This window comes from Hypanus sabinus, chromosome 14 (assembly GCF_030144855.1).
Source record: "Hypanus sabinus isolate sHypSab1 chromosome 14, sHypSab1.hap1, whole genome shotgun sequence".
Taxonomy (NCBI): Eukaryota; Metazoa; Chordata; class Chondrichthyes; order Myliobatiformes; family Dasyatidae; genus Hypanus; species Hypanus sabinus.
Genome location: NC_082719.1, coordinates 36224437 through 36239765, shown reverse-complemented (window position 1 = coordinate 36239765; position 15329 = coordinate 36224437).

Genomic DNA, 15329 nt, shown 5'->3' with positions numbered 1-15329 from the left:
ATAGGCTGAATGGTTTACTTCTGCTCCTATATCTTATCTGTTCACCAAGCAGATGGAAAAAAAACAATAAAAAAATCTAAGAATGGTTAATGTATGTTCCAGGTAAACAAGAAAACCAGTGTTCATCTCCTTAGATCAATAAAAGAGGTGACTTAGCCAATACATTCAACAGTGAATAAAATAGTTATCATTTAAGAAAGATGAAATAGTTTCTTTTTGCAAGTGCATTGGTAACAAAAGGATACAGATGTTAATTGGCAGAGAGCTAGGAAAAATTAGTTTACAGATGATGTCATTATAATCAGAAATACACTTCCTTTCCTTCAAGATTGAGGACAGTGAATTCAAAAATCTTTTTCAAAATACATTGTATAGAAGAATTATTCTATTTAATGGAAAGTCTTGACCCAAAGCATCTGCTGTCTATTTTGTTCTATAGATGTTGGTTGACCCATGAAGTCCTTGAGCAGTTTGGTGTTTGGTCCATTTATTATCTGTTCTATGACTATAATTTAGAAAGTGATGAACTACCAGAGAACATAGAACATGAAACAATGTAAGGAAATGCCCTTCACCCCCATGATATCTGTACCAATCATTGCCAACTTAAATTGTACATCCACCTGAACGTGGCCTGCACCCCTCCATTCCCTGCCTGCTCTTGTGCTGTATTAATGCTTCTTAAAGGTTGCTATGATATCTACTCCACCACTTCCTTTGGCAGAGAATTCCAGGCACCTACCATTTACTGTGTAAAATCTTGCCTCATAACTCTTTTAAACTTTCTCCTGCTCACTTACATTTATGCCTTCTTTTTCTATACGATCTATACATGACATTTCCACCTTGGGAAAAAGAGTTGGTCTATCTCCCCTATCTCATTATCTCAGAATCTTATGTACTTCTGTCAAGACCCTCAGCCTCTGAGGCTCCAGAGAGAACAATTCAAGTGTGACCAACCTCTACTAATAACTAATATTTTTTAATCCAGTCAACATCCTGGCAAATGTCTTCTGCACCCTCTCCAAAGACTCCACATGTTCCTGCAGCCAGAACTGCACCAATATTTCAAATGTGACCTAACCAAAGACTTATGCAGCTTAAGTTCGGCCATCAATAACTCCTCCAGTCATCCTAATTTTCCGCACTCCCTCACTGCCTTCATAGTTAACCAATCAACCACAGCTTGCAGGGCTCTGTAGCACCAATAGCAGTATCCCTTGAGAATACTTGATTCACCCAAGTGATAGCAAGCTGAAAATTGGTTTTAGTGACTCCTTGCTTTGCTCAGGAGAACACTTGATCCTGTCAATAACAAATATGCCAAATGATACCGGATTAATTTGATTCCAAGTAACTAATCAAATTCTCACAAAATCAGATAGATTTAGGGAAAATCCTACAGAGGTTGTTGGCTCCTGTACATAACATCACAAATATAGCAGATTAGACTAATGCAGGTGTACAAGGCAACAAGGATTTATCATATTTATACCATCCCTTTTCCAGTAGTTGCATGAAATTAAAATAGGGATTTTGAATAAAGTACAACTCTAAGTGTCAGAACTATCAGGGTCTGGATTATATAAATTAGCATTCTAGGGCTATATACACCATGAGCTGAGTGTTGGTAAAAATCACTAATCTAACAAATATCCAAATTGGTAAAAACAAAAATACATGACTCCTGCATTTAGATTGATTTCTTCTTCTTCTTCATTTTTTTCCATCCAATATTTTTATTACATTTCACATACAAAAATACAGAGTTACTGAGGACACATATTATGAATTGAGAAAAAAGATGGAATAGTACAAAATACACTATGTTTAAATCATGCTATTGCGATCACAGTACCCTATATTCATAATCAAGCAAATGAATTAAATTGAATTATATTAGTTTTATTAGTTTAATTATAAAAAAGAGTCTAAACCCACTACCATGATCGAAGCTGTAGGTTAAAAAATAGACAAAAAAAGCCTTATCACATAGTGATTTATGTTAATATCCAACATCTGTACTTTAATGCCAGATCAAAGGTTTTGAAAATAGTTCAAAAAAGGTCCCACAGTTTGAAAGTCTTCAATTTAAAGTAGTCCACAATTTAAAGTGGTCCACGGGACTCACGTGTCCAAAGACAAGCTATCTCATTTTTATACGGATATATCTCCCTGTTGTGATAGATGTAACAATGGAGAGGCTTCACTAATTCATATGTATTGGACATATCCGAGTCTTGAAAAATACTGGAGGGAAGTATTCCAAACTTTTTCTGTACTTTCTAAAGTAAATTTTAAGCCTAATTCTTTGACTGCCATGTTTGATATAGTTGGAGAAAGGGCCATAACGTTGGAGTCATGTGATTTGCATGTATTGGCCTTTATTTCTCTCATGGCTAGGAGGGTGGTATTGCTTAAATGGAAGGACATTGCTCCGCCTACTCACGTTCAATGGTTACATGATGTTATCTCATGCTTAAATTTAGAGAAGATCCATTGTTCAATTTCTGCTTCATGATTGATTTCTGAAGCCACAAACTAATTAAGACAGCTATGAATAACAGAACACTACATTCAAACTGCCAAGTGAAATTCGCACATAAATAATAGCATGTTTGCATGAAATAATCTGAGGTGAAAAAAATAACTCTTCAACAGTAAATCACTGAGATAAAAACATGGGTCACACTGTTGGAGTCAAAATACTCTAGATTCTGGGAGTATGAAATGAAAACTAAGTAAAAAAAATGCTGGAAACCATCCACAGGTTTAAGAGTCCTTAGAAAGTAAAACAGTTGGCATTTCAGGTCTATGACCATTGATAAACTTTTGTGCTAGCATGATGAAATTATAATGTATTACTGAGGGAGTTATTAAAAATCAGAGTTGTCAATTTTTGCCTGTGATATTAAAGCAAATTCTTTTGGGCAGAAAAAGAGAAAATAATACTATCATTTAAAGATGAATAGAAACTTCTAATCATTGAATATTATTCAATCAACATCACTGAAATAAAATAGTTTGATCATTTTAATTTGCATACTCTGAGTAAAGTGAATGTCATATTCCTCTTATAGCAGCTCCAACTATAGATCAATGTACTGTATCAGCTGTAAAGTTCTTTGGGACATCAAAAGTTCATAAAAGATGCTGAAATAAATTTGAGTCCTTTTTTTTTACTGTCATTAACACCATTGCCCTTTTGGAGTTCTTCCGCAGCATTAGTACAACTCAAGGCTGACTTGGGGTATCTTAACCACATACTTGTAGGCATGTCTAACAACCAACTACACATTAAAGAATTTGAAAGAGGTTAGAACTGCCCAACAGATCAAGCAGCATCAATAAAACCAATAAGTAAGTTTGAGTGCAAAATTCTTTCCAAATTGGAGAAGTACTGTGTGCTTTCAAATAAGTATTTGTGTCTGATATAAATCAATGATTCATTTCATGTTAGCAGTTCTGATTCTGAATTCTAAATTCAGTTACTGGGATTAATCTCACGTCATTCAACTTGGAAGTAAGTGAAGCATTAACATCTTCCAGAAATAGTCTATTGCAAAAAAATAACCAATATGTTACATTGATACTAAGAATAAAAATCTTATACTTTACAATTTTCACTTTATTTTTGGGGTAAATAAAGGCTAATAACATTTTCTGTGTGCATCTGGCAGAATGCAGAAACAAACTGCAAGAGCAGTACACATACAAAATTTTCACAAGAATCTGTACACATTTTCAACTATAGTCTAGAAACTTCAGAATATATTTTATATATTTTAAGAATACCTTTTCTTGACATCATGATATGCAGTTATGTTGTTTCCAGATTATTTTCAGCATTCCTGTCTCAAATTCTAATTATTTTGGGTCAAATAAGCAACTTCAGATCAAAGTTCAAAGTAACTTTTATTATCAAATTACATGTACATCACCATATACAACCCTGAGATTCATTTTCCTGTGGGCAGATAATCTACAGAATAATAGCTATAACATAATCAATGAAAGACCACCCCCACCCCCCAAACTAGGGCATTCAACCACTCTGCAGAAGACAATAACTGTGCAAGTGCAAAAGATGGGGCAAGTGAAGTTGTGTGAAATTATCTCCTTCGGTTCAAGAGCCTGATGGTTGAGGGATAATAACTGTTACTGAACTAGGTGGTGTGACATCTAAGGCTCCTGTACCTTCTTCCTGATGGAAGCAGCGAGAAGAGAGGATGTCCTGGGAGGTGGATGCTGCTTTTCTACTCAACTTTTCATGCACATGTGCTCAGTGGATGGGAGGGCTTTAACTGTGATGTCTGAGCCATATCCACCAGTTTTCTGTAGGTTTTACCATTCAAAGACATTGGTGTTTTAATGCAGCCAGTCAATTCACCACTCCAGTACACATCTATCGAAGATTGTCAAATTTTTAGATGTCATGCCGAATCTTCACAAACTCTTAAGGAAGTATAGGCACTGCCATGCTTTCTTCATAATTGTACATCCATGCTGGGCCTAGGATAGGTCCTCCGTAATACAAACACATAGGAATTTAAAGTTATTAACCCTCTCCGCCACTGATCCTCTGATGAGGACTGACTCATGAACCTCTGGTTTCCTTCTCCTAAAGTCTACAATCAGCTCCTTGGTCTTGCTGACATTGGTGAGTGGGTGTTGCTATGACACCATTCAGCTAGATTTTCAATCTCCCTCTTATCTGTTGATTCATTCAGCCTATGACAGTGGTGTCATCAGCAAAGCTGAATATGGCATTGGAGCTGTGCTCAGCCACACAATTATAAACGTAAAGCAAGTAGAGCAGGGGACTAAGCACACAGCCTTGTGGTGTACCTGTGCTAAAGGAGATCATGGAGGAGATGTTGTTGTCAATCTGAACTGACTGGGCTCTGCAAGTGAGGAAATTAGAGACTGAATTGCACATGGAGGTGTTGAGGCCAAGGTCTTGCAGTTTAATGATTAATTTTGAGAGGATGATGGCATTGAATGCTGAGCTGTAGTTGATAAAGGGCATCCTGATGCTAAGCAGATGTTCCAGAGTTGGGTAAAGAACCAATGAGATGGCTTTTGCTGTAGACCTATTGCTCACATAAGCACATCAGAGCAGATCTAAATCACTTCTCAGGCAGGATGTTTCATCACCATCCTCTCAAAGCACTTCATCACAGCAGATGCAAGATATGTCGATAACAAAGACTGTGAGATCAATCAAGGGTAACTGTAACATCTATTAAGCTATTCCCACAGTGTTCATTTGGGCCTTATTGCAATTTTTCTCACTGGCAATATTCTTTCAGCTGCTCCCTTTCTACTACTTCATCGCGTGTATTCCCATCCTGTGTCCTGAGCCTTGAGACTCCTCTCTGTTTTTTAACTGCTTCATGTTTGGTGAAAATTCATTGATCCCTTTTTCTCTTCTTTCCCCTCTTGACAAGAAGTACTTCTATTTGAAGACACCAGAGAGTACAGATGCTAGAATCTGCAGCAACAAAGTGTTGGAGGAACTCAGTGAGTCAGGTAGCATAAGTGGAGGGAAATGGAGCAACAACCTCTTGGGTTAAGACCCTTCACCTTGATGGCAGAGATCGCAGAGGGTGTGCAGTGAGAGCAGCTTTCACAGAATTCCTATCTAAGAGAAGAGGAAAACTACACAGTAAGCATTACTTAAAAGGACTTCATAGCAGAGCAGCAAAATGGAGACATGAAGGTCTGCAAATGCTAGAAGCAGGGATCTCAGAAGGATAGCAGTAAGTGAGGGTCTCACATTTATTTAGGTTCACTTAACATTTCTGAAAAATTCCCTGTTTTTTCTGACCCCGAAACTGCTTAACAAATCTATCTGAGTGACTCAAATATTTTCACAAACTACAACACATTTTTTTACACAAGACCTTTGGAATCTCTGACAAACTGTGGTGCAAGCCCTGAATGATTCACATGTAGTATCTGTGCTCAAACAATATGTTCAAGCAAGTCATTTTGAACGGTCTTGGCAATGGCCCATTTATTCTGATTGGAATTTGATAAATGTTAGCAATTTTCCAAACCCACTAGTTTGGGATTTTTTTTTCACTTTTCCACACCAGTCTTTAACAAATCAGAAATAATTAACCTGGAACTCCATATACTGGTCCACTAAAAATGCTGCAAATATTAAAACGAACCTCCCAACTGCTGAGACATCTCTGCTTAAGACATGTATTGTGTTTACCAAATATGGCAATCGTTTTCAAAGTACACTTATTATCCAAAAATTTATAAATTATACAGCCTTGAGATTTGTTTAGTTACAGGCAGCCACAACGCAAGATACCAGAAAGAGCCCAATTAAAAAAAATAACCAACCCCCAACACTCTCTATGCACAGAGAAAGAGAAACAAAACATAAATCATACAAACAACAGAAGAGAGCAACAGCAGCAGCATTCCAAGCCAAATCCAAATCCCCAGAGTATCCTGCAGTAGGCCCGAAATCCTTGGCATTCAGTTTATCATATTAGTGGGCAAATCATTGCAAAGTTCACAGACATAAGGCTCAGCAGTCAAGGGAAACCTCACACTCTTAGCACTGCAGATAGAGCAGCCCCAAGTCTGTCTAGGCTGGTGTTCAAATTGTCCAAACAGTAGAGCATATGTCACATTAAGACCCAGGCTCTGCCACAACAAATAGCTCTGGGCCTAGACTCCGGTACCAATGGAGCCGTTCTCAACCTTTCCAAATTGACCCGACATCCAGTGCAATTCAACCTTGCCCGATTCGTGACATCATGCCTTTCCAATCCACCTGGGCCAGCGTTTAAACTCTCCTAATAGTGGATCCTGCCTGGCACTAGAACCCGGCCCTACCATGGCGAATCGCTCCAGGCTTAGAACACACTGCCCACTTTGGGCCTAGATTTCACTGCCGAAGTAGCCATTCTTGATCCACCCTCACTCCTGGGTTAGTTGAATGAGCATTGGCACTCCTCTTCCTCATCCTTTCCTCTCCAAAATGTTCACTCCTACCAGCACAGGTCCAACTCCAAGTGCGTCAGTTTTGCAGCACAATAGCAGGGCATTTCTCTTGTATTTGCTTTGCGTTCACTCACCTCTTCATTGTTTGCAGTGATAGTTTACCACAACTTACTTCAAAAAAAGTGTTATTAGTAAAGCTTTTAATCACATTCCTTTGCCTTCAAACCACCAGTAAGCTGTTGCACATCTTTGGTAGTGCCATCTCAATTTCCTGTCAATATCTAAATTATGTATATGTTCAATTTGTTCTTTCAGCATTCAAAGGTAGATACTGATTTTCTGATGCTCGGAAGTGAATACGGTTCTGTATTGGTTCACAGATTTTATTTGCATCCCTGTCTTTTAGAAGTTTGATTCTGGCCTCGCTGAAGAACAGATCTTGTGCAGAAGAGTTATAGATGGCCTTAATGGCCACGTGACTGCAAACTTATTGTAATATTTCTACTATGACTTATTGTATACAACTGCAACATAATGTCTCAACTTCTATAACCAATCCCCTGACTGCTGAAGGCCAGCATGCTAAACAATTTATTCTAACCACCCGTGACATTGCTTTCAATGAACTAGGTACTCCTACTCCTACATCCACCTTTTCCATTACATTCCATACTACCCTGCTCAGTTTGACTATAAAGTCCTACACTGGTTTGATTCTCCGAGATCTATCATCTCATACTTATCTGCATTGAAATCCATTTGCTGCCTCTCAGTCTATTTCCCTAGCAGTTTAAGATCCCCCTGTATTTTACAATGCCATTCTTCATCCCCAATAACACTTCCTAATTTCCTAATATCTGCAAACTTAACAATCAAGGCATGTGAATTTGCTTCCAAGTCATATATACTGGATAACACTGGACAACAAAGATATTGCTTCTTGAAAACATTTGGGTGCCTTACGGATTTTGAGCAGCTGATCACCACAAAATTTCCTTATTGCGCACCATTTTTTGGAATTGCATATATTTGCTATTTCAATTCATAATTTGAGTCAGAATAACTGATGCCAAGATTAAGGAAGACATTTTTTGTTAGTCAACAAATCAAACAGGTCATCAATGACAGGAAATTTGAAGAACTTCTAGTGGAACTGGAGGAAATCACATGGAAGGCAGGCAAAGATGTTGTTGAAAATTTTCTTGGTAACTGCAGAGCACCAAGGTTTGTGCAGCTAGTTGACAACGTGCTTCAATCTTACAAAACCATGAAGTTCAACATGTCACTGAAGATCCATATTCCAGATTCCCATTTGGACCTACTCCCTGCAAATCTTGACACTGTCAGTGGCAAGCATGGTGAAAGAGTTCACTAGCACATTGTGGTCATAGATAAACGGTATTAGGGCATTAGGATATGCTGGCTGCTTATCATTGGACACTTAACCAAGAAGCCTTTAGACACTGAGTACAAATGAAAATCACCGAAAACATTTTTAGTTTAGTTGATCTATCGCAAAGTGTCAGTGCTATTATGCACTAATTACATTATATTCAATAAAAAGTTAATTTCTTGTTTCTCCAAGTTTCAATGTGATACAAGTAGTTGGAAGTTTTCAGCTTCAAGCAGTCTATCAGAAGCAAAAAAAAATTCTGAGGAAGCAACTCTTTCGAAAAAACGTGTTGTCCAGTGTAATTAACAAATAACAAGGGTTTCGACATCAACCCCTGTGGAACTGTGATGTGCTGTGTTGATCAAATCCAAACTACTTGAGTGTCCAGAAGATGTGGTAATAAGCCCACAAGCACAGCAAAGTAACTTAAGCCTAATTTATTATCATTAAATAGAAAGCACAAATAAAGACAACAAAATACTACGTCAAAAAGGTGTCCGTGAACATTCCACTGTTTTCATGGATTTTTGCAAAGAAAAATAATTTCAGGATGTATATTCTATGCATTTCTCTGAAATGGTATCTACCTTTTGAAAGATTTCAGAGCTCACTGTTCAGAGTCACCACTTGATTGTTGTGGTTATTGGGGAACTCCAAATTCCAGCTAATTTGTGACACCACCCCTGGGTCCCAGGCACCGATCATTACCTCCAGACTGGGCAAAATTCAATGAACCCCGGGAAAGGCATCCCAACAAATACGAGTATCACAAGTGTAGTGAGACCCAGGAACTGACAAACTCTTTGGTTCATCTCATGTGGTTAACTCAGCCTGGTTTCTTATATTCAAACAGTGCATGTTCATTTGTGCAGTGCTCAGCATACCCTTATAAATCAATCAGACATTTTAATGGTCACTCCTTATCCATTAGTCCTCTAATGTTTTGGACACAACATTCCTTAGACTTACAAAAGAACCTTACTATTAAATATATGTGATAAGTCCCAAATCAAAAAATAAGAGTCCATCAATCGAACTTGACAGATACGAAGAAAGAATCCATCAGCCTAGCTCTCATATTGACCAGCAGACATCTTCATGTTAATGGTGCTTGAAACAAAGAAATAATCCAGCTATTAGCAAGCATTAGATACTAACAACCCTGTTGTGTTTACCTCATACAATCAGCAAATATTACTCACTGACAGACATACAGACCCCACACACTAAGGGTTTAGAAAGAGTTAAATAGTCATTTCAAACTGTTCAGAAATTCATTCAACATTTTACAAAATTTAATGTGATCCAGGCACATGACTAGTTACTAGCCTCCATTTTGAGAAACAACTTTCAACTCCTATATTCTGCTTCCTACTTCCCGGCCAATTTCAATCTACCTAACTAACTCTCCCTGGATTCATATTTAGTGATAAGTAGGATCAGTGTACCATGCAGGATCATGTCATAGGCCTTGCTGAAGTTCAAATAAACAATATCTACTGCCCTAACCTTACCTACCTTTTCAATAGCCTCTTCAAAACATTTTAAGTTTTATCACACATGGCTTCCCATTCACAAAGCCCTGTTGAATCCATGCTTATCCGGTTTTTCCTTATAACTAAATGCATTCAGTCCCAATAGCATCCTTTTGAATCTTTTCTGCTGTTTTTTCCAGCTTAATGACAGTTTAATAGCTGGGCGATTAGAACTGCACACAATACTCCAATATCTTGTAGACTCTAACATTACACCCCAACTCTTCTACTCAGTATCCTGACTAATGAAAGCAAGCATGCTAAGTGCACATGTATCTGCCCATATTGCAGGAACTATGCTCTTGTGCTCCATATTTCTGTGCTACACCACCCTCCAGGGCCCTGCCATTTACAGTGTAAGGTCTGGCACGGTTTAACTTCCCAAAATGCAGAACTTCACATTTCTCCAAGTTCAATTGCATCTGCCATTCAATGTTGATCTAGAACATTCGTCATGATTCACTAAACCAACAATTAAATGTCAATTGAAAGCTTACTAACCATGCCAGCTATGTTTTCATCTAAATCATGAATAAAGATGATGAAAACAATGAAGCACAGTTTTGATCCCTGTGGCACACCATTGGTTACCGGCCTCCTATTTAAAAGAAAGCAGTCCTGTACTATTACACTGACTCCTAATAGCAAGCCAATTCTGTATCCAATTACTAGCTCACCTTATATCACATGTAATGTAACCTTCCAGTCTACCTTCCATGACTTTGTGAAATGTATTGCTAAAGTCCAGTTATTTAGTATCTACCACCCTGCCTTCAACAGTCCTCTTGGTCATCTCTTCAAAAACTCAACCAAATCCATAAGACATGGTTTTCCATGTTCAATGTAATGTTGGCTATCCCCAATCAGTCCTTGCCTTTGAAAATGCAGACAAATCCTACCTCTTAGATTCCCTTCAAATAACTTTCCCACCACTAATGTTAAGGTACCAGCCTGCATATCTTTGCTAGACCTGGAGGTCCTGAAATAAAAGGCACACCATACCCACCCTTCAGTCCTCTGCAGATTCATTGTTGGCTAATGATAATGTAAACATCCCTGCCAAGATCCTAACAATTTCTTCTGTCAATTCACACAATGTCCAAGGATACATTTGGTCAAGGCCTGGGGATTTATTCATCTATATGCACATTAAGACCACCAGCATATTATTTCTCCTCCTTTTACTGAGCATTTTGAAAAATATCCCTTTTATGTGTGTTTACCCAGATGTTTTAAACTTTAGTGGCAAACAAAAGTATGTAAGTCATTTCCCAGTCCAAATGTAGCTTGAGTCTCTCTCTCTCTCTCACACACACACACACACTTGAGTATACAATATTTCACTTAGCCTCTTCTGATCTGTCTGGGTCCCACTCACTATCCATCACTCTTCACACTTGGAGCTGCTCACTCTGCTCAGAATCATCCTCACTAGGCTTGGAATCTTTGTCCGACACAAAGGTTAGCTTTCTTCCTTTGGCAATCTTGATGCTATTTCACTCCCTTCCTTAGAACTTTCAAAGAAGACATTCACAGTATGCTGTCAGGGTTCTTTACTGCTAACCAGCAGGACAGAGTGATCAATGTTCTGGTTTACCGATGGTTCAAGTTTCATTATCATTCAACCATACAACCAGGTGTTCCCCTGGTGGCAAGGTGCAAAACATATTACCAGCAACACACAGCACACTGCACAAACCACATATGACACATATGGTTGCTATTTCAGAAAAACATACGGTCCCGGAGTGGTGTATCTCTAAGTTATCCTGGTCCAGTTTGTTCTTCCACTGAGCAAACACTAGAGGGCAGCACTGATGAATTGGACAATCCCCAACCCAACTATTGATTCTAGCACTCCCCACAGGACATCTTCCACATCCTCTCAACGTCTCCTTTCCTGGCTGGTTGTCACAAGTGAGCCAATGGCTTGGGCTTAAACCTCCCCCTCTGTCAGTCCTACTAATAACCAGTAAACTGGACTTGCAGTATTCTATATTACTGTTGTCCAACAGATTCTTGCGATCACAAAAACATCCAAAACCATCACTTGCATCATTTTTTCAGATTGCGCACCATCTCAACACTACTGTTATTGAAAAGTCTAAGTGACAACGCAACAGTGATATGCAATACGTCCAACTCTATTACTATCAAGCAATTCACTGATGGATAATCCTCTAGTACATAATGTTCTTCATGTCCGGCAGCAACTTTTGATCATAAAAAAGACATACAAGATGAACAAATATACTTTTGATTAGACATAGAGTGCTGGCTAGTTATAGTGAATAGTTATACCCCAGCTATAGCCTTCCAGAAATTTGTCTTGAACATTTTGGTGTCAGTATGGGAGGGCCACTGTTCATCACTTCAAAGGGTTATGAATTTGAGAAGCTTTGAATGCAACCAGCTAAGGATCCCAGCTGCATAAGGTAGGGAGACAGGAAACCGAGATTCTATTGAGTCTGTCTCTATGGTTTCTCTTTCCCTGGACCAACACTCATATCAACTATTCAGTCATTGATCAATGAGCCTTCAGCTGGTTAGCAGCATCTGTTCTTGCTTAAGTATTACTAACCTGTGAGCTCAGAGGAAATGGCTGGCCCAGCTAGCGTTTGTAAATTCAGATCTGTTTCAGCATATCTCTATACTCTTTCCTGGTGCCTGGATTTTATTACCTTCTCCATGGTAAATACAGATGAGAACCACTCATTTAAGACCCTACCCATCTACTGCGGCTCTACAAAATTGACCCTTAAGGGAACCTAATCTCTTAATATACTTATAACATTTCATGTGATTATTCTTTACCTTGTTGTGAAAGCTAATTAATGTCTCTTTCTTGCCCTCCTGTGTGCTCCTACTTCCTTTAAATGGATTTTCTGGAACACAATGTCAATGTAGTACAAATGTGCTTTTGTCTTTGGTGTAAATCCCTTAAGTAGGGGATTCACTTGAATCCAGCTGCCTATATCTGACATATGTTTCCTTCTTTTTATGACTACGCCCTCAGTAGTTATCTGCCAGAGTCCCCTAACCTTGCCAGCTTTGCCCTTCACTCCAACAAGAATGTACTAGCTTTGAACTTCCCTGATCTTTCTTTTAAAAGGCTCTCAATTGTCAGACATTCTTTATTTGTTAAGAGCCTCTCTTAATTTTCCATTACCCCTTTGCAAGTTCTTGTCTAATGCAATCATAAATAGCCTTGCTTGACTTTAGGCCTTTAACTTGTGGGCCAGTGATATCTTTCTCCATAACTATTGAAATCTGAAATACATTGATTGCAACGTAAGAGAAGTTTGGATAAGTACATGGATGGGAGTGGTGTGGAGCGCTATGGTCCAGGTGCAGATCAATGGGACGAGGCAGAATGACATGTTGGCACAAAGTAAATGGACTGAAGGGCCTGTTTCTGTGCTGTGGTGCTCAGTGACTCTAAAGAAGGAGCTCAGTCTGAAATGTCAACTGTTTGTCACTTCCATGGTTCTGCCTGACCTGTTCAGTTCTTTCAGCATTTTGTGTATGTTGCTAAAGTAATATTTCATGGTTTGATCATCTTATTGACAATAAAACCGCCAATTATGCATTACCAAAAATCCATAATTTTAACTTAATTATATTAATCACTTCTGATAATATCACATCATTGAATGGGTTATTATAATTTAATAATATGAATAAACAGTCTCTATATAATATGGACTGATCTACTGAATTTCATTATCACATTGTATGGCAACTTTGAAATCTGTGAATGTTATGTCTCTAATAGTTTTCTGTATTTGCCAGATAATTTGTACAAAAGTCACCTAGCCTTCTTGATTCTCCACAAAGTTTATGGACAAGAACAATTGTAAGTTCACCTGCCACAATCAAATTTATGATCCAAGCTCCCTAGTATTGTCAGCACCAATCTCTAGTAGTCACACTGAAGTGGCAAATGAAAACTTTCAATTGGTATATAATGTATCCTATAGCAGTGAATGTCCCTGATCATATTTTCATGTACAAATTGGGCACAAAATTAGATGGCTGCTGTAGTTGGTTATGCAATGCAAATGGATGTAAAATAGCTTGGATCTTCATTTTGCCACCTTGATGAAAACGCAAAAATGTGTGACATCTGCTACTCAAATAATTGTTAATTCAGGCATTACAGGTGAGATTTGAAGCCTTAAACTTGAAACTACTCCATAGATGCCAGTCTTTTGTGCCAGATTTTCTTCCTTTTATGATATTCCAGACTATTTGGTGCATATTTGCTAATGGATCATCATGCTTTGACAGAAATATTGTGACTTGCTTGAGATACAGACGCAATACTAAAGTCGGGAGCTGGAAGATGGGAATTATTGAGCTGAAGTTCTTAACAGGCACATCCAGAATGTAACATTATAAAGGGAGATAATCTGGAACACAAGGCAGCGGAATTATTGAAAGAGGTGAGAAGCAGAATTGGAAGTCGTTCACAAATCCATGCTGTCTAACTCAATCTCAGGTGATATTGCCAAAGTATCTTTTCATATTAAGATAATCTTTCCAACTCTGATGAATGCTCTTGAAAATCTCCTAGGTTCATGAGGAGCTACCTAATTAAGAAATAGAGACAAAAGAAAACCTGCAGATGCTGGAAATCCAAGCACCACACACAACATTCTGGAGGAACTCAGCAGGCCAGGCAGCATCTATATAAAAGAGTAAACAGTCGATGTTTTGCACCAAGACTGTTTTGGGGGTCTTGGCCCAAAATATTGACTGTTTATTCTTTTCCATAGATTCTAGCTGGCCTGTTGGTTTCATTAAGAAATACACTTTGAATTCCATCAATTGGGAAATTTATTGTGTTACGTATCCCGTAACTGGATAACTTACCAGCAAAGATAGAGAGGTCCGTTGAAGTCTGATGTCACTATTTTCAAACGTTTTTATTTATAAAGGGGCACAAAAGTAAGGTTAATGCAAACATTCAGATAATGCACATCACCAATACTCAATCTAAAGTGCGGGTATAGTAATAATCATCATTAAGAAGTAATCTCGGCTGTTGTCTAGGGGATAATATTTTTGTCCATTGGAAATATAAAAAGTCATTCAGACATCTGCAGACTTTAGCCTTTTGAGGAATCGCTGGGTTTCGTGTGTTTTAGAGGGATCGGTGTAAACGAAAAGGAAACTTGTCCGTGTCTTTATGACCACTCCGTTAAAATCAGGGGTGCGTTGGTTTCCCCGTTGTTAGTTCGAAGTCCTTCTCGGTAGTATCAGCCACCCGCTCCCCAGGCAAAGGAGCTAGGAGCGCACGTGGCGTTGAGTGGCTTCCAGCTCTCCCGGGAGCGTTGAGCGAGCGAGTTCTTCTGGTGCATCGCTACGGTACTGCCTCCTGCAGTCTGCTTTTATCTTTACTTGCAGAGTTGTAGATGTCCGTCAAAGTA